Source organism: Bacillus rossius, chromosome 2, assembly GCF_032445375.1.
Source record: "Bacillus rossius redtenbacheri isolate Brsri chromosome 2, Brsri_v3, whole genome shotgun sequence".
Taxonomy (NCBI): Eukaryota; Metazoa; Arthropoda; class Insecta; order Phasmatodea; family Bacillidae; genus Bacillus; species Bacillus rossius.
The window spans coordinates 113,468,013-113,487,811 of NC_086331.1; the positions used below are offsets into that span (position 1 = coordinate 113,468,013).

The 19,799-nt window shown below is 37.2% G+C and overlaps 1 protein-coding gene across 1 annotated transcript in view; it reads right to left on the reverse strand.

Annotated features, from left to right (window-relative positions):
- The window catches only part of LOC134528958 (uncharacterized), a 267,148-nt gene extending 260,774 nt beyond the window's left edge, over positions 1-6,374 (reverse strand). Inside the window, exon 1 of the mRNA XM_063362626.1 lies at positions 6,159-6,374. The gene's annotated coding sequence lies outside the window, so the exon portion shown is untranslated. The remainder of the gene's footprint in view (positions 1-6,158) is intronic.
- Between the last annotated feature and the right edge of the window lie 13,425 nt (positions 6,375-19,799).

Genomic DNA, 19,799 nt, shown 5'->3' on the forward strand with positions numbered 1-19,799 from the left:
TGTACCTCATTTGTCAAAGCGAACATAGCGAATACAGCTTGGTGTGGCCAGCGACACCTGAGATGCAGCTGGCTATACTTTACTCGCGTAGCGAACATCGCGAACATAGCGAGTATAGCGCCCTGTGTGGCCATAGCTTTCATATATATTGCCTCCCATGAATGGAAAGAATATAGTCCTTACGAAACATTATTTATGGTCACGAAATATTGAGAAAGTTTCCAAATTTGTCATATTTTTGGTAGGCTTTATGTGGCACGAGACGGTATGCTGAGACGTAGTTAAAGTTACGTTTTGACCTCAACATCGCCTTATTGCAACGCCCGAAACATTGTGGAAAATGGTGCTTGACCACGCCTGGTGGTGGATAGTAAGAATTGATAGGAATTTATATCATAAAACTTAGTCATTTTCATGACATACAATCTTTTTAAACTGTTCCCGCAATGCAAACACTTGACGTTAACCCATGTTTCTGGCGTCCAGCCAACATGTCCCTGACCATCAGCTGGCCGAAAAGCGACTTCGTCCGTTGTCCATGTTGCCATGCAGACGTGGTCACCCCCTGATGTGTCCTCTTGTCGGGCTCATTGCTCTCTTGTCTCGCTAGGCACTTGCGGTGTCGATTACTAGACGCCTCTTCGCGTCCACCGCAACATTGCATCACGTTCAGATTAGTTCCTTCAGCCCTGTCTGTCCGTATGTGCAGCAGTCCATTGCCCCGAATACTGACTCGGTCGTCACTGGTGCACTGTGGCTGTTCCCGAGTAGTAAGGTTGTGACCTTTATCGATGCAGCCTTAAGGGTGCCGTCTGGTCGGGGTGAAGCGGAATGATAAGCGCGACGCTCGCTGGTATTTCTAGTGCGGTATAGCCTCTAAGCGCAAGGCTCTGCACTGGCGCGCAGTCTTATATTCATCACGGGAAAACTGTGAAATTTGAGCGGAAACCGTAACGATACAAGGCGGGTTAATGAAGGTGCAGGTGTAATGCAAGTCCCTTAAGTGTTTGTAGGAAGCTGTACCAGTTGTTTTACACCTAAAAATTACTCCAAAAACATGCCTTTTAGCTGAAAACACAGTTCAAAAACTTAATTCGAAATCAAAAGCACTTTTTGGCCCTCAGCGAACTCTAAAATGCTTTTCGTAAACGTACCCCATTCGGATATCTTGAGTACTTTTGAAATCGCGTCGTTTTATCTGAAGCTCTGTGCACTGTATGTGTGCCCGAGAAGACGGCGCCCTTAACCACAGTATTCTTTAGTTCCATGGCTGCGTGCAGTGAGAAACTAGTTGTCAAAAGATATCCGAATTATTTCAACGGTAACACAAACTGGTGTACAAACAAAAAAAACACTAATTTAACTTTTTTGGCAGTAGCATTTATGGTTTACAAACTTTTTACAGTTAGTTATCAACCAGTTTTTAATTTTTACACATTCAAGTAAATAATTTGGCAGTAATATATAGACACAAAATTCTGTAAACGTTAAATGGCTAGCGTTACATTTTTACTGAGCCACAAACCACTCAAAGGTCACAAGGAAGTATGGAAGGACGCGAGAAAATCGTGCAACTCGAGCAACGCTGCATCGGCGATTACGTAATGCTCTTTCAACTGTTTGGTGCATCAACAAATAGGTAGTCTTATATCCTTTGAGATGCACTTTTCGAGGATTCTTTAGGCTAAAGGGTTTCATAAAAAGGTATTTTGAAACAGCCGGTGTTAAAAAATTGCACATTGAACAAAGATGGCTGGTTACAAACTATCCAAGAATTTGCGAGTATCTTATTAGATAAAAAAAATCACATTTAACACAACAATTACAACACAGCGAGCCAAAGACATCATGCCGTGTAATTATTGATGTTCTAAATCACACATATGATTCGCAAGGGTAGAAGGTTGGGGGAAAAGGCGTGTATCGGTTTTGAAGGTTTTATTTTTAAAACAAAACGGAGCAACTTACAGAAATGAGGTTAATTTTATTGGAATCAGTAAACATCCCCATTTTTTATCAAGTTCTGAAGATCACGTCAGGAAGATGGTAGTCATCAGCAGCGATGCATTGATGAAGGCGATTTCCGAACTCTTGACCGCTTTTCGGCACATTTCGAGGAGTGTAGCGGTGATTTCCTACCGAATTCGCATCTTCGGTTCTTCCGAGGTGTGAGGACGATGTTTGAAAACATTTTCTTTGAGTTAGCCCCGCAGGAAGAAGTCACCAACGCTCACTCAAGTGAGCGCGCGGTTCTCCCCACATCTCCCCTCGGAGAGACCAGGCGCGCAAGGAACACCTGTCTGAGTTTCGCCACTGAAGCTAGAGCCGTGTGGACTGTAGCGCCGTCCTGTTGGAACATGGCTCCCAGAGTGTTTCCTCGATCAACGAGCCGAAAAGCGGTCGAAGAGTTCCGAAATCGCCTTGATCAATCCATCCGTGCTGATGGCCATCATCTTCCTGGCGTGATCTTCAGAACTTCATAAAGATTGAGGATGTATACTAATTCCAATAAAATAATCTCATTACTGTAAGTTGTTCCGTTTCTTTTAATAGCCCTTCAAAACCGATACACACATTTTGCCCCATCCTGTATTTTCACTAACTTACCTACCCCTATTCCAAACAACATTTTTAAAAAAAACATGACAATTTTTTTAAGAAGATTTTAAGCATTCAATTTTATTTAGTTATTGGCACATCGAAAAACCGTAAGAAAAAAAATACCTGAAAACATTTTTATTATTTGAATAGACTGAAAGTGTATGTATGCAAGAACATGTATGAATGGAAAATAACTTATGAAACTCAAGGATATGTTTATGACAATGAAAAGCCAATACAATTTGCACTGTTTAAAGATAATCTTAGCAATTTTATTTTTATAATGTAGGCAACAAAGTTCAATATGAACATATTATTATAATATTCCAATTTCATACCTAAAAATATATTTTACACTTATTTTAAGGGGATTTAATGTATTTTAACTTAAAAATGACAGCTGAAACATATGGTATACCTAGTTACCTTAAAACAAATTAATCCTGCATAAGCGGCTTTTTTTTTATTTTTTTTTTTTTAGTTACTAGAATTGCAGGACATTCCATCGCTTAGAAAGGATAAATTTCTGAAAATAAAAATTATATCTCAGTCAAGTCCTTAAATAATTTATCTAAGCTATGCGAATGTCCAGTAAATAAAATAACGGTTACATGTTTACATTTCTAGTCTATAGGCCTACCTACTAATTCCCTATGTTTCTCAAAATGGCTTTCTTACAAAAATAAATTACAAATGTAATTGTTGGAGAATTTTATGAATTATTTACAGAATGTACAGAGTGGTTATGATATACCTTGACCTGTTCATGATGTATACATAGTAGATAATTGTGTATATATTTATGTATGAAACTTTATTTTAACAAATCGAAATTTTCATGTAAGAAGCAAATGAATTTATGTTATGTCAGTAAACACTTATTTTAATAAACTTTCTTTAAGGCTTGTTAGCAGTTTTAAATTTTAAAATATTCGTTTTTTATCCAAACATTTTATGATATTGATGAAATTAATTTTTATATTTTAATTTTATTCTTTTTTATATAATCTGTACACAATGATAATTTCTCTTAAAACAATTTGTAATTTTGTGAATGTTTTTAATATGTTGAAACTGTTGAATTGATCATTCTTGTATAACGAATATTCAGAATAAATTTTACTTGGGTTCATTTTTGTGAATTATTGGTATTTTATAATTTAAAAAAATTAATTCTGTAAATGTTATGTTTGTGTGTGTTACTGACGAATTCCATACAGTCCATACAGTGTTAATAAGCTACTGAATAACAAACAAATTAAATTAAATTAAAATTAATTACTCATTTACTGCATTAACTTGAACCTATTTTATAAAAATAATATTTTAAAAGGTGTCTCATAAATATTATTTTCCTTGTTAAAATAATATAATACAGTGTTTTTCCTCCGTTAATTCTTTAATCAAATTACAGTGTTACTAATTATTGCCATCGCGATTCTGTAAACACAGAAAAATAGTTCATAGGTTTTTACGTCACGTCAATTCACAGAGCACTAGTCAGAGAGAGTGAGAGTGAGTGAGAGAGGTATCAGGCATCCTCGCACTTACCTAGAGTGAGTTCAATAAACCACGAAAAAACCAAATCCGTATAGCTTGGCTGTCGATTAAAATTTATAAATAATTTTGTTCAAAACTTGTTTAGTTTTCAATAAAACTTTTTTTAAAATAATATAACTATGGTCGTTTACTGTGAGTAAGTATTGTTATTTCAAACGGATTTTGTGTAAAAAATCAAATTTATTTAAAGTCTGTAAACTAACAGACATTCTGTAAAATAATGAATAGGCCTACTTAAATTCTTGATAAACAGGTCAATACAATAACCACTTCAATATATTTAAAATTAATTGAAAGGTTTCTTAAGTAGGTAAATTGAAAAACAAGATATTTAATATAAATCAAAATATATGTGGTTATTATATGTTGTTATTTGACTTAGTATATGTTTTTAACGCTAGTATATAACTGTGAAATATCTTAAAGAGTCTTAAATTGCAGGATTCTCACAAAAAATATTTTTGATCCAATGATGTTTTTAAAATACCTACCAAATAAAAGCAAGTAAAGCGGTTTGTTGTATATTATTCAAAGTTCAATTTTACTCCATGATACATTTCATTCAACCCAGCTTTCTAGAATATTTAAAAGGGTATTTTAACACAATATGTTAAACAACTAAAATCCTTTGATAATGTTAGATGTAAAACTATTTCGTCGTAAAAAAAAACATTTGATAGAGCATTAATTTCTAATGATTTTCATTGATAACAAACAACAATTTATTTTGCTACGAAAATATCGTAAAATTAATGTCTAAGAAATCTTATTTAACTTGGTAAGTACAAAAAAAATATGTACATATTTTGTTTTAATCCTTACAGATAATAAGAAAAATAATGAAGTTAAAAAGATTTTAAATGTATTGTTTTAAGAATAGTTGGCGTATTTGTAATTTAGGGCTATAGGAGTCATAGTAAAGTTCAATTTGGCTATTTTTAAACCAAAATCCGTCCAAATTCTTTAATTTAAAGAAGCATTGAAAATATTACTAGTTTTTTACTGTCAGTGGGGACACATTTACATACATTTTTAAAATCAAAATAGAATATTTGATTTGGATTATAATTTTTTGTCAAACAATACCTACTAAAATTATTTTACTAAAACTAAAGTTTGTAACAGTCAATTTAGTACCTTAACCCCTTCTTACTTTCATTACCAGAATTTTACATTTCCTTAAACAAAACTAATTTTGGGCAAGAGATTCATCATCAAACTTTACCATTAATATTTCCTTGATTCATGCTGTTTTCTGTGGAAATTTTTCTTGGTAACATATTATGACGCACTTATGCAAACAAATTTTTCGTTACTATGCATCATTGAAAGCTGCTAAAACTTAGTCCTTAATTTAATGGTTCGGGATTTCAGTACCAAGTATTACTTACTTTTATTGGTTTATTGAATCATTGAATTGAGGGATATTAGTGAAATATGTGTAAAAACATTGCACACAGTTATGAAATTGAATTTATATTTTTTTAATAAACACATGAATTAAATTTTGGCTGAAATGAAAAATGCTAGCTATAATAAAAACTAGCTATCTACGATATTTTTTTGGAATTATGGTCAATCAATTGCCGGTTCACAGCTTAAAAATTACTTTTACTACTGTTACTTTCGAGGGTCGGATGGCTCAAGACTAAGATAAATCTTATTGCAAAGAAACAATAATGCTTCTGTAAATAAATATGGCTAATTTACTACAGTATAAAGTGTTGGCCCAAAGAATAGTTTCTTTGCTGAAACTTATTATTTTTAAATGTAGAATTAAAAAAATATATAGTTATTTATAATGCATATTCTTTGAATAATTAATGTTCATAACGGAAAAGATTTTTGGCGTATTCTTAATGATGAGGCAGTTTATATGTCGAGCGTAATAACGTAGGAAAATCAAATGTGTGGAACAGTCCCGTCTGGTGCCTTGCGTAGAATCAATAATGACATGTGATAACAACGGCTAAACGGAGTTGGCACTAGACACTCACCCTGCTCTCATATCAGATGTTAGTTATCAGCGAATACTGTAGTCTGAAGCCGACACCTCTGTTCGGCTGGCACAACACACGCCACGGTACTTTCTGACTTCCGTAAGAGCGAAATGTTAGTGACAGGAAGAAACGATTGTTGAATATGTAACTGGCCGTTGTTTTGTTTCGCGGTTCGTCCGCCAGGCTGCAGCGTCGTAGCTGTACGCGTGCGCAATCGATTACACCCCCGAAAGATCAAAGTCACGCACACCACCCACTTCTTCCGCGCTCAGCTGTGACGGCCGGTGAAGCAATGCTGCCAACTTCACGCGTGCTCCACCAAGTTTCCCACTGTAGTGCGAGCGTGTTAGCTAAACATCAATTACAAATTGCCCGAAACAAATATTTGCACATTTGTGAGGTGCTTGTTATCGCTTGGTTAGTGGTGAGCGAATGTATGTTCTAGTTTTAAGGACACTGGTTCACGTACCTCAGACATTTAAGTAGGTATGTAACTTGTACTCAGTTGATTTAAAATCTTTTTTCTTTTTACTTATTCATTTGGTATTTGACGGGGACTCAAATAAAAACGTACTATATGCAAAATAATGAATTTAATAAATATATTTTTTAAGGCTTGGTCTCACACGCCATGTTGGTTGTAGCAATTTCTTTCCATCACTAATATTTTAAGGCTTTTCCTGTAAAATAATATATAATCTAATAGGTAATAGTAAAAATTATTGTAAGCGTTCAAAACTATGACCAATTGCGTGGCCGTTTACAGCTCAAAAGTAACTTTCAGTAAGTCTTGTCTCGTAAGAAAATTTGTGACACGACAACAAATGCAAGAGATCTATCAAAATAAATTTACAAGATAAAACCATTCATTAAGAGTTATCACAAGAAAAAAATTATAAAAAAACCAACTCAGCATGTAATACCAACCAAGCCTTTAACTATCAAAAAATGCCGTAAAATTGTCTTAATTAGTCGTATACTTGTGACAATACTCAACTGCAGTTGATTAATGTTCGTTCCCATTTACTACATGGTGACAGGATAGGCTGCACACAACAGACTGAAATCAACTGAATAATATTTTAAACCCACGTCCATGGCGTGACCAGGAGGTTTATTTTAAGTTACTCGGAAAGGAGCTCCCGAACGCAAAATGTATATCGGAAGATTTCGTGTGTTTAGTATTCTAAATCACATGGGGCGCTTCGATTCTCAGTGCCACCGATCGGTAGAGCCCGACTTGTTTCTAAGTTTTCGGATCCTGAGAACACGATAGGCAACTCAATTTCAAACATGGCGGCTTGCAAGCGTGGTGGCAACAATTACGTATGGGTTGTACATTCGCTCATTCACTGTTTTATTTATTACTTACGTTATTTTTAAAGTAAATTTAAATACATTTATAAATTTCTGTTTGACTACCTATTATTCAAGTATTTATACCCGAAAATTAAATTACATAACATTTTCTCGCTTCACTCATCCAAGGAAGGATTGGCTGAGTATGTAAAGTCATGGTAATACAACCAAATATAAAAATTATTGTGTGTTCAAATCTCTGCTGTAAAAATGTTTATTTTGTCTTGAAATTAATTACTTGGATTCGATTTTTTTTTTCAAAAATTAAAGACTTAAAATTATTGTTACCATGCCCTGGATGTTAAGTTTTAACCAGGTCTTGCCTAGCTTTAAGAGCGTACTCGGTTATTGTTTAGTGATATTATTTTAGCATTTTATATTTTAATTAATATTTTCCAGGCTTACATTTTTTTTAATATTTTTGTATAACTATGCTCAAAATAATTCGTATTTATTCAAACAATCAAAAGTATTCATTTTCTCATGCGAGATTACCGGATAGTGCACTGATAAGGGGCGACGGAAGACTGCCACAATGGAAAACTACTATAATAATATAAATCCGCCTGGCTTCTTCGAAAAAGGTAGAAAAGTACCATAACGGAAAATGCCATAACGAGACGGAATTCTGCCATATTTATTTATACACTCCATGGAATGAGTACAACTGCTTTGCTCTCAAAGTAGCGTATAGAATACATCGTTAAGTAGCACTATCAACCCCTAATTGTTTCTTAGGTTAACTTAAAAGGCTACATATAGCCTAGCACTTATGGCGGTGATTTTCTGTAGTTCGCCATAAATCAACTCAACAGATCGCGCACTAGTAGAAACAAATGTTTCCAAATATGTGTTATAAGAAGCAGCACTGTATATTTACTAACACGATCTTTAAATAAATATGGTAGTCTTCCATTATGGCACTATTCCTCCTGTTTTGAAGGAGGGGCGACGGAAGACTGCCGTACTGGAAAACTACCATAATGAAAGATCTCATCCTGGGGGCGATGGAAAAGTGCCATAATGAAAAACTATCATAAGTTAAAATGCAACCACACAGTCCAAATACTCGAACGACATGAGTAATTTATGTCTGTTATCTTAGAAAGAATTTGTAGAAATAAGCAGCATACAAGGCCTTGTGGTTCTAATTCATGTGTTAACTCCAGGTCACTAGTTGAAAGGAAATGCAATCTAGTGACCGAAAATCACAATTTCCTGACAACCGACGGTTAAGTAAGTAAAATATTGCATGATTTATATCATATGTTTAAAATGCCACGACAGATTGTCATCATCAGGTGTATAGCCATGTATAGTACTGAGGTGACAATTAAATTGATTTTATTTTATGTCATGTCTATCAAAACAATGATAAAATAAACTTGAGCATGAATGATTTCACAGAATAATATTTTTACGTTACTACATCATTAATAATACCCACATTATGTTTATAATGGGCTGTTGGGGTTCAATTTTCGTGGGCTGACTTCTCTACGACCTTACTTCATAATGGTTGTGGTGTTGTTTTTGTCGTGTTGGGGCTGTCACAGGATATTATGATTCCAGCATTATGTTTTAGCATGTGCTGAGAAAACCACTAGAAGAGTATTTTAACATGTAGATCTAAAGAAAAACAATTGCCATTACGAATAGATACAAACAATCACAACATTTCCAACTGAAAACTGTGAATACGGAATATTTGTTATACTTTACTTGAGAACGATTCACGTTTGCTGTTTAACTTTTATTGATTAAGTAGTTGTGAAATTAGGCCTACATTTTAACTGCGTCAATCACTTAGAAATACTCAAATGAGCTGGTTAAGTGAAAACATTTCAGAATATTAATTTATGAAAGCCTTGAAATCATTTTTATGCATATTTACTAGAGGAATAGCCTATTTCCGATATTATATTTCTTCTTATTCTGAAAGGCTTGCATTTCGGTGAACATATTAATAGCGAGGTCAATGCAAACTGTCAAACACAACGCCACAGTATAGCGACATGTTAAAGGAATTAGCCATGACCTACAGTAAGGAAGCATCCTACCAATTTTCTAGATTTATTTCAGGAATCAGCAGAAAAAAATCGGTGGGGCTGTATCGGAACTCGCGGCCGTTGGTTTCACGTAAAACGTCAATGTCAGCGAGTCGCTTTTAGTGTATTGGTTTAAAATAAAAACAATAAAAACGAGACAGTGACTACGTTCTGAAAATTTTAATTCACAACAGACACTAAATGGTTACTTACTATTAATTTCAATTAATATTTGACGAAAATTGTATTTAACATTGGCCTGTGGTATGCGAAATGAGATATCGAAGGCATAATATCAACATTAATGTTTTGTTTTTTTTGTGAACGTACAATCTGTACTGCCCAGTGTTGACGGTTCTCTATACACAAACACACGAATCACCGCCCTATTACGTCTGAGTCGTGAGCTACACTGAACAGAATTTTTTTCCTAACCTAAATCAGAGGTGCCCACCCCCCCAAACACTATGACTCACCCCCCCCCCCTAACTTAATGCCTTCCCCCCCCCCCCGAAATTTTTTGTTCCATTTTCTCAATGATTTTATAATATTATACTTTTTTAGTATTATATTTTGTCACATTTTGCATTAATTAAAACTAATTTTCTAATAATAGTAATTTTGGTCATATGCCTGTGTGCGCTTATTGTCGAAGCGGGGATAGGGACCATCCTGAACCGACAGATGCCAAACTGCTTTTGTTGAGGAAAGTGCGGGGTTTCCAATTTGATATACAAGATCCCTTTCAATTATCAAAGCACCAGAAACATATTTTCACATTAGAAGCTATAGGTATGTAAATTATATATATTTTTTCTCGTCTTTTGACAACCCCCCCCCCCTTCCCCCTTGTGGGCACCCCTGCCTAAATTAAAACTAAGTGTACCTATTTGGGAGGTCTAGGTAGGAAAGTGCGTCTCAGGCCGAACCTATATAGTTAGGAAAATATTAAAGCAAGATGATACATACATTATCTTCTGTTCTGGTACCTATATGTTTCGCTGTCAATTTTAAGACTTTAAGACGATATGACAAATGTCAGACGGGATTTGAACCTGTCTTCTCTGGAATATGAATCTAGTGTATTATCTTTGAAAGATTTGTGCAATGGGACTGCATGACTTGATGTAAGCTTTTGGACATACGCCATTGCTAAAGCAATGGCGTATGTCCAAAAGCTTACATCATGTCATGAGTTTTATGACTCGGTCCATAAACTTCGATAGTGTATCTTTTCTCATCTTCAGATTGCCTTGTATTGATGCCCCAATGCTACAGGCGTGAGTATACGATCATTGCATAACAGTACAAATACATAGTCTCAGACCAGAGTACTGCATGTAGGCTATCACATGTCTTGAAAAAATATTGACATCTAATATTATAAATACAACTAAGTAGTATAGGATAGTTCCTCCTGAAACTGGCGTCTGGCTGTGGTGCCGGGTGCCGAGCCACCATATTGGATTGTGACGTAACGGCGGCCATCTTGGATGAGCGTAACGAGACACAGCGTAACGGTACAAGTAGTACCGTGACCTTGACATTGACCCTGGCGGCCATTTTGGATCCGGCATTATGGATGACGTATTTTTGTTTTCTCGAACTTTCCGGCGTTTTGTTTTCCGCCATTTTGAATTATGACGTCACAGTTGCAGTTTCCGTTATGGCCGCCATCTTTAACTTTTTATTTATTATCCGATTTTAATTAGAAAAAAAAATTTTAAAAAATAATAAATAAAATGTTAATAAAATATATTTAAAAAAACAAACATTTACGACACGGAGCTCGGAGTCCTCGGTTCGAACCCGGTGAGGGCAAAAAAAATTAAAAATGGCGACCGATCCTTCCCCCGTGGTGGGTGCTGGCAGACTGACCCCCACCACTTATGTCATAGCATATATATCGCCAGTTAGCATGACGTCATGTCCGCCATCTTGTCCTCGTCTGCTGGAAGCCACCATCATTGTATCGTCTGCTAGAGTGCGCTGACACCATGTTAATTTAATTCGTACCCACTAGAGTGCAGTAATCATTTTTATTATTATTATTATTGCTGTGACACCCGCCATCTTGTCATTTGGCCACCATCTTGGAATTGTGTAATTATTTAGCTAGAAATTCAGGAAAAGTTCCAAAATTCATTATATAAATCACTCATTAATTTACATATTGATTCGATCGATTCCTGTCCTCGGTTCGGTACCCGATCGATGCAATAACGTTTAATTTTATGTAAAAAAATAATAATTTCAATAAGAGACTTTAAATCCTCTACTACCATCATCCTATCAGACATCAAGACCACCATATTGGAAATTCGTAATTTTAATGCTAGAGATTCGGGAAAAAGTTCAAAATTCATTAAATAAATTTGTTATCTATATAATGATTGATTAAATCGACAAAGGTCCTTGGTTCGATCCCTGGCCGATAGAAAAACAACTTTAATATTTTAAAAAAGTACCACTAAAGTGGCAGGTTTGAGAAAATAAAAACACCACAAGTTCTTTTAAAAAAACTTTTATTACATACATTCTACAATACTACAAGTACACAAAAAAATACACAGACAAATTACTAAAGTCTTGTGGATTCCTCGATTCAAACAGTCTTCTTAATGGATGAAGTAAGTCCTTTACATGACTTTAAATGTCTATTCAGTTTATCAGGTCGACATATTGGTACACCACAATTTTCACACAAAGACGAATTATCGACTTCATTAAAAGGACAGTGATATATTTCGTGTCGTTGTGCACTTTGAATATTTGCTAATGATTTGTTACAAAATCAGCTTCATTCCGATGAATGTACAGCCAGTCTATCACAATTCCTGTGGTGCTGTTTTAATCTTCCATAGAGCATAAACTTGCTTAAACACCTGTTGCACTGATATTTAATGCGTTCAGAGTTATTATTACAATTGTATATTACATAATCCCGTAATATCAAGTTTTTGATCTTCTCACAGTACGTGCAGTTGGGTGATGGAACACCGTTGGATGCTCCTTCCTTCAGCAATGACACTGGCACTGTTGACAACCATTGGAACACTGCTGAAATGTTAACTTCTGAAGCCTTTGAGCTCTGCTCTGCGGAATATGTTGCACGCGTCGAAATCCCCTGTTGTGCTGAGAGAGTAGATGTAGCTGTAGACGACATTGTCATCGAGTTCTTCACTGTTGATGGTAGACCTTCGATCCAGGTTGGTGTATTTAGTGGTAATGATGCCATCGAGTTCTCAAGAATAGCTAGATACTGGTCTATTATGTTATACAAGTCTAACTATCCGATCCGTTCATCACTGCAGCCGGAGACGGACTGCAGTTCATATCACCAGTGTCTCACTTATATATTCTCATTAGCTGGTACAACACATGAGTCAAAACAATAACCATGTTCATTATACTCGCACTTAACTTTCTCGGAGCATTTTTTATAATGACGATGTAAGCTATTGAGACGTGAAATTAGTTTATTACATTTTATACACTGAAACAGTATTCTTTGAGCATTATTCTGACAATTGCTTCTATCATGTCTGCGCGCATTTGTAGGTTTAGTAAAAGATGCGCCACAATATTTGCATTGATGCGATGTACGCTCTTCATTAATTGAAGTCTAGAATGCAGATGGTGAAACTTCAGCTGATGATGGAAAAACACGTATCGTTGTCTCCTCTGCAGTCGATATCCGGATCTCCACAGCTGTCGACACCGCAGCCATTGAGCTCTCCGCTGTCGTGGTCTCCTCTGCAGCCGGTATCGGGATCTCCGACTCCATCATCGTTGCTACCATCGAGGTCCCCGCTGCTGATGGTAAACAGTCTATCCCGGTCGACATTGGAGCAGTAACTAAATCTGACGAAACTTACTGATGAGAGCAAGTCCGTACTGCACCGCGGCCAGAGGTGAACTGAGGGTCCAGTCGTCTAAACCTCGCTTATATACCCGCGGTCTACTGGTATACTACATGAGTCCAAATATTATTTGTATTTAAAATGATTTCTTTATTAGGTACCTAAAAATTGTAGAAATAAAAAACACACAAGTTCAAGTTTTACACATTTATTTATAAAAAAATTGCACAAATACGCATTAGGTTAAATAATCAAGCATTTTCACAAGCAAAGTCTTTAATGCCGCACGCACTGCCTCGTCGACTCCGGTTCCAACTGGTTCGTAGGTCACGGGATCAGGAACACAGGTTTCCAGCTGGTCATCTTCTGCGACGTCGACAACTCCGGCAAGACATGGTCGATGACGTCTGTGACCACGTCTGCGCCTGGGCTTTGTCTCAGTGCTAGTTGGGACGGATTCACTGCCTTAACTTCGACGACGAGACACAGGTCGTTTGGACGTCTGCGTAGAATTATCACAGGTCGCAACAGGTTGCAACACGCTCATGTTTGGTGTTGCACATGCAGACGAGGCGACTACCTCAGCGATGCTAGCAGGAAGGGTTGTGTGTGGTCTCATGTGATAGACGGCACAGTTTCCAGGTTCGCAACAATCTAACAGCTGCTGAGTCGGTTCGTAGGACACAGGAAAGTGCGCAAACCGCCAATGCTGAGCGCCTCCATCACAGGTTTCTGTATATGTACGTAGATACCCAGGATCCCAGTAGCTGTACTCGACACTGCTGAAGCTAGGTCTTACGCTCACGTACACTTTAGCAGGATGAAACGTAAACATCGTCTTGCAGGTCAAACGTCAACTGAAGGCACGTACGGATGTACGTCGTTTATATATATGCAGGCTCCTACTAACACTGTGTGTGCCATTTCTGCATTAACTGCGAGTTTGTACAGGCACAGACACGTTCAAACTTGTCGTTTGGCTGCTTAGCTTCGTATATTGTACTAAGCTTGCGCAGGGAAGGACAGCCGTAGTCGGTCTGTAGGTCTACAATTACAACTGATGCATCACACAACTTGCTCAGCCATTTCTTCTGTTCAGGTCCGGCAACGTAGATTATTTCGTTTTGAACTAGTAAATCTTCAATAGTGTTTTTCACTTGGTGGTACGGAATTTTTCCTTCGTCCCACTTTAGTCCGTGATGATATTTACATATCCATTCATTCGACCGTTTACTTTTTTCGTCTAGTAGTTTTCAAGGATACGGAGGTCGGAAGCTGCGAGTTCGAGTCTTGTCTCCGGAGGTGACGCTAAATTCCTTGAGCACGAATCCATTTTGACTCTGGAAACCTTGAAGGTTGCAGTACATCTTGTTGCTAGCAATGCTCGGTCGTAACTAATTTATCATCGAAACCGAAACAGTATTTATGTCAGAATTTTCACAAGTTTGTCTCGACAATTGTACGATGCAAGCCGATCGTGAAGTATCAGACAAAAAGCATAGGTGTTTGTTGGAATATTTCCGCTAGTCGTTATCTCGATCCTACAGTCGATGATGTTTGAATTTATTCAATCATCCTGTTTGGAAACGTCAAACACCATTAACGGAGCCTTGTTCTTGAAACTGTCGGGACTAAGTATCGGTGACTGTCTCCGCCCATAGTAAGCTTGCTGAAACTTGGTGTACAATTGATATGCGAGAAGAAATCTTCCACTTTCAAAGTCCATGTTCATGTCAACGTACGGATAACTTTCGCTGTTTAAAAATATTTTTTCATTACGAGTAGTATATAATAGGGGCTACTGCCACATGCGGCAGGCGGTGGTGCTTGGTGCTGAGCCACCATCTTGGATTTTGACGTCACGGCGGCGATCTTGGACTCAAAAATTCCTCAAAATTCCTCAAAAATTCCTCAAAATGACTCAAAAATTACCCGTTTTAAGAAAAAATTTCCCGTTTTCGAGGGAAAAATTCCCATTTCGAGAGAAAATTTCCCGTTTTAGTCCTTAAAAATACCAGCAGCTAGAAATGTCCATATGTAGGCTTAAGCATCCATGTCTACAGCCTCCGATAAGCCTCTGACGTCATCTAGGATTATGACGTCACCGTTGCAATTTCCATTACGCCCGCCATCTTGAAAATCTGTAATTTTTAAGTTAGAAAATTTGTAAAAAATTAAAAAAATCATTGAAAAATTAAAAAATCGAATTAAATAATAAAAATCTTAAAAACCACTGTTGCACTTATCGTTACGGTCGCTATCTTGGATTATATAAATGTTGCATATTTCGTTACACCCGCCATCTTGGTTGAGTACTATGTCATCGTTACACTTTATGTTATGACCGTCATATTGGATCCTATTAATGTTGCAATTACCGTTATGGTCGCCATCTTGAAATTTAGAGGCCATCTTGGAAATCCGTAATTTTTATGTTAGAAAATGGGGAAAAATTCCAAATTTCATAAATAAATTAACTTAATAGAATTCTGATTGGTTATATCGATTCCCGTCCTTGGTTCGTAACCGGTGAGGACAAAAAATTAAAAAAAAACATCAGATCCTTCCTCCACAGAAGTCACCTACAGACTGACCTACCACCAATATCAAGGTATATATCGTCAGCTGGTATGATGTCATGTCCGACATCTTGTCTTCGTCCGCTGGAGACCGTCATCTTGTTTTCGTCTGCTAGAGTGTGCTGGCGACATGTTAGTATAATTTTCTGTTCACCATACCTTTAACCTCATCTGTTGGCATTGAACTTTGACCTTGACCTTGAACTTTGACTTTGACCTTGAAATTTGACCTTGAAATTTGACCTTGGCCTTTGACCTTGAACTTTAACCTTGACTTTGAAATTTGACCTTGACCTTGATCTTTGACTTTGACCTTGACGTCCATCATGGATCCGTCATTTTATGTTCAGTACATGCTACCAGGAGCTACCACCTGCTAGTGGTCATTGCCGCCACCATATTTTCGTCTGCTGGATGTCACCATATTGTGTGTACTCGTCTTACCATCGTGCTAGTTTTATTCTAACCCGCTACAGTACAGTAATCATTTATTACTGAGGTGCCCGCCATCTTGAAATTTGGGCGCTATCTTGAAATCATGTAATTATTTAACTAGAAATGCAGGAAAAATTCCAAAATTCACCGAAAAAATAAATTATTAATATACAAATTGAATCGATGGATTCCTGTCCTCTGTTCGATTCTTGACCAGTGACAATTGTAACTAATCATTAAATAAATTTTAGGATCTGTTTTCCATTACCTTTCGCGAAGTTTATTAATCATTCACTCTACAAAAAACAACTCAAGTCAATATACCTGACCAACGAATTAATACAGTGCCGATTAGCCTATTATGAAAGTCTAATTTTTCAATAATCTGAATAACCTATAAGCCGTTCATGTACAAAGCCACACATACAGGCCAATTGTCTTCAGTCCATGAGAACGAGTCATGTCAATATCAGACGTATAGGCTAGTCATTTCAGTACCGCATGACCTTCTTCGTCGTTAGCTAATTATATTCAATTAATCCATCGTGACATTTTTTAGACATAATAAAAGACCAAGTGACCTTGAAAAATATTTTAGTAACACCAAGAGGTTTTTAACTAGTAAATATTCAATCACTACATTTTGTACTACGCGCAATCAACAAAAAGGAAGCACCGCCATCGAAAAGGCGGCACATTTGGAAGCACCGACAACGAAAAGGCAGCACCATCAACGAAAAGGCAGCACATTTGTCATTGACACCAATATTCATTGGCTCCAATATTCATTAGCTCAATTAATTCGCTCGCACCAATATTAATTGGCTCAATTAATACGCTCACTCCAATATTAATTGGCTCCAATATTCATCGACTCCAATATTCATGGGCTCCAATATCAATTGGCTCCAATTGCTCCAAATGCTCCAACAGTATTTTGGCTCCTATAGTCATTGGCTCCAATAGTCATTGGCTACAATATTCATTGGCTCCAATATTCATTGGCTCCAATATTCATTGGCTACAATATTCATTCATAAAACTAGCATGATGGTAAGACGGGTACACACAATATGGTGACCTCCAGCAGATGAAAACATGGTGGCGGCAATGACCACTAGCAGGGGGTAGCTCCTGGTAGCATGTACTGAACATAAAATGATGGACGTCAAAGTCAAAGATCAAGGTCAAGGTCAAAGTTCAAGGTCAAAGGTCAAGGTCAATGTCAAATTTCAAGGTTTAGGTCAAAGTTCAAGGTCAAGGTCAAAGTTCAAGGTCAAGGTCAAAGTTCAAGGTCAAGGTCAAAGTTCAATGCCAACAGACGAGATTAAAGGTATGGTGAACAGAAAATTATACTAACATGTCGCCAGCACACTCTAGCAGACGAAAACAAGATGACGGTCTCCAGCGGACGAAGACAAGATGTCGGACATGACATCATACCAGCTGACGATATATACCTTGATATTGGTGGTAGGTCAGTCTGTAGGTGACTTCCGTGGAGGAAGAATCTGATGTTTTTTTTATTTTTTGCCCTCACCGGTTACGAACCAAGGACGGGAATCGATATAACCAATCAGAATTCTATTAAGTTAATTTTTTTATGAATTTTGGATTTTTTCCCGATTTTCTAACATAAAAATTACGGATTTCCAAGATGGCCTCTAAATTTCAAGATGGCGACCATAACGGTAATTGCAACATTAATAGGATCCAATATGACGGTCAAAACATAAAGTGTAACGATGACATAGTACTCAACCAAGATGGCGGGTGTAACGAAATATGCAACATTTATATAATCCAAGATAACGACCGTAACGATAAGTGCAACAGTGGTTTTTAAGATTTTTATTATTTAATTCGATTACTTAATTTTTCAATGATTTTTTTAATATTTTACAGATTTTCTAACATAAAAATTACAAATTTTCAAGATGGCTGGCGTAACGGAAATTGCAATGGTGACGTCATAATCCTAGATGACGTCAAAGGCTTATCGGAAGCTGTAGACATGGATGCTTAAGCCTACATATGGACATTTCTAGCTGCTGATATTTTTAAGGACTAAAACGGGAAATTTTCCCTCGAAATGGGAATTTTTCCCTCGAAAACAGGAAATTTTTTCTTAAAACTGGAATTTTTGAGTCATTTTGAGTCATTTTTGAGAAATTTTGAGGAATTTTTGAATCCAAGATGGCCGCCGTGACGTCACAATCCAAGATGGTGACTCGGCAGCAAGCACCACCGTCTGCCGCCCTTGCCAGTAGCCCCTATTATATACTACTATTACGTATTTGACAGTTATCGAATACGGAGCGACTTACTCCTGCATTGAGCTGTCTTCCGGTCTGAATCCCGACGATGATGTATCTTGGTTTTTCCGTAGCGAAGCTGGACTTTACTATCCAATTGATACGCTGACTATGAGGCAAGCCAGGATAAGTTTCCAGGCTCCAGGATCGGAATGGCACATCGAAGGTCTTGCCATTTTCTATGTTCTTCAACATCTTGACTCGTTCAACGGTGCTCACTTGGATGTGGGGCAGCATCCACTCGATATACTGTAGTGTTAGCGAGACATCTTGAGGGTTTTCTGCGGCGGCGACAATTGCATTAATGTGCGTGTTGGCTAGAAGCAGTACGAGCTCTTGTTTCGAATTAATGATTATATGCTTGTAGTCCTCAGCGAATCCAAGAAGCATGGACAGAGGAACACAAACTTCGAACTTCCCTTCGGCATAAACCAGAAGCTTATATTCATCCTCGAGAGCCCAACCGGCCATCTTTGCAGCAGACAGTTCATTTGGCGTGAGCGAGAAGTAATTTTTCATAGCAGATGTTATGCCTACATCTCACGTCTGGTCTACCTCGACACCATTGAGTACATATGTAATGCGCTCGATTAGGTGAAGAATACCATTGCAGGATATTGATGTCGTTGTCGGGTGCGTACCATCCGCTTTTGTCAGCGTGCCTCTTATACGTAGAAATGACTGCGAAGGTAAAGTACAAATATCTTGCTGCTGTACGGCAATGAGTACTTCCGATGGTAGTGCGTACGGTCCGAGCAGGAAAGGCTGGTACTCGTGCAATTCCATTTTCGTAATGCTGTCATCAAAAATGACAGGATCTTCCACGTTGAGGATTTCATCTTCCATATTTATTCGGCACTTGTCCAATACTGAGAAGATACTTTATGCTGTCAGGTGTTAATGCACCGATGTCCGGTAGAGAACTGTTCTTATTCACGCCAATTCGATTTCTTTTATAACTGTTCGGTGTTACGAACTTTATGCCCATCGCTTCAAGTGCAGACGTAATGTAATTTCTTCGTCTTGAAAATTCACCAAT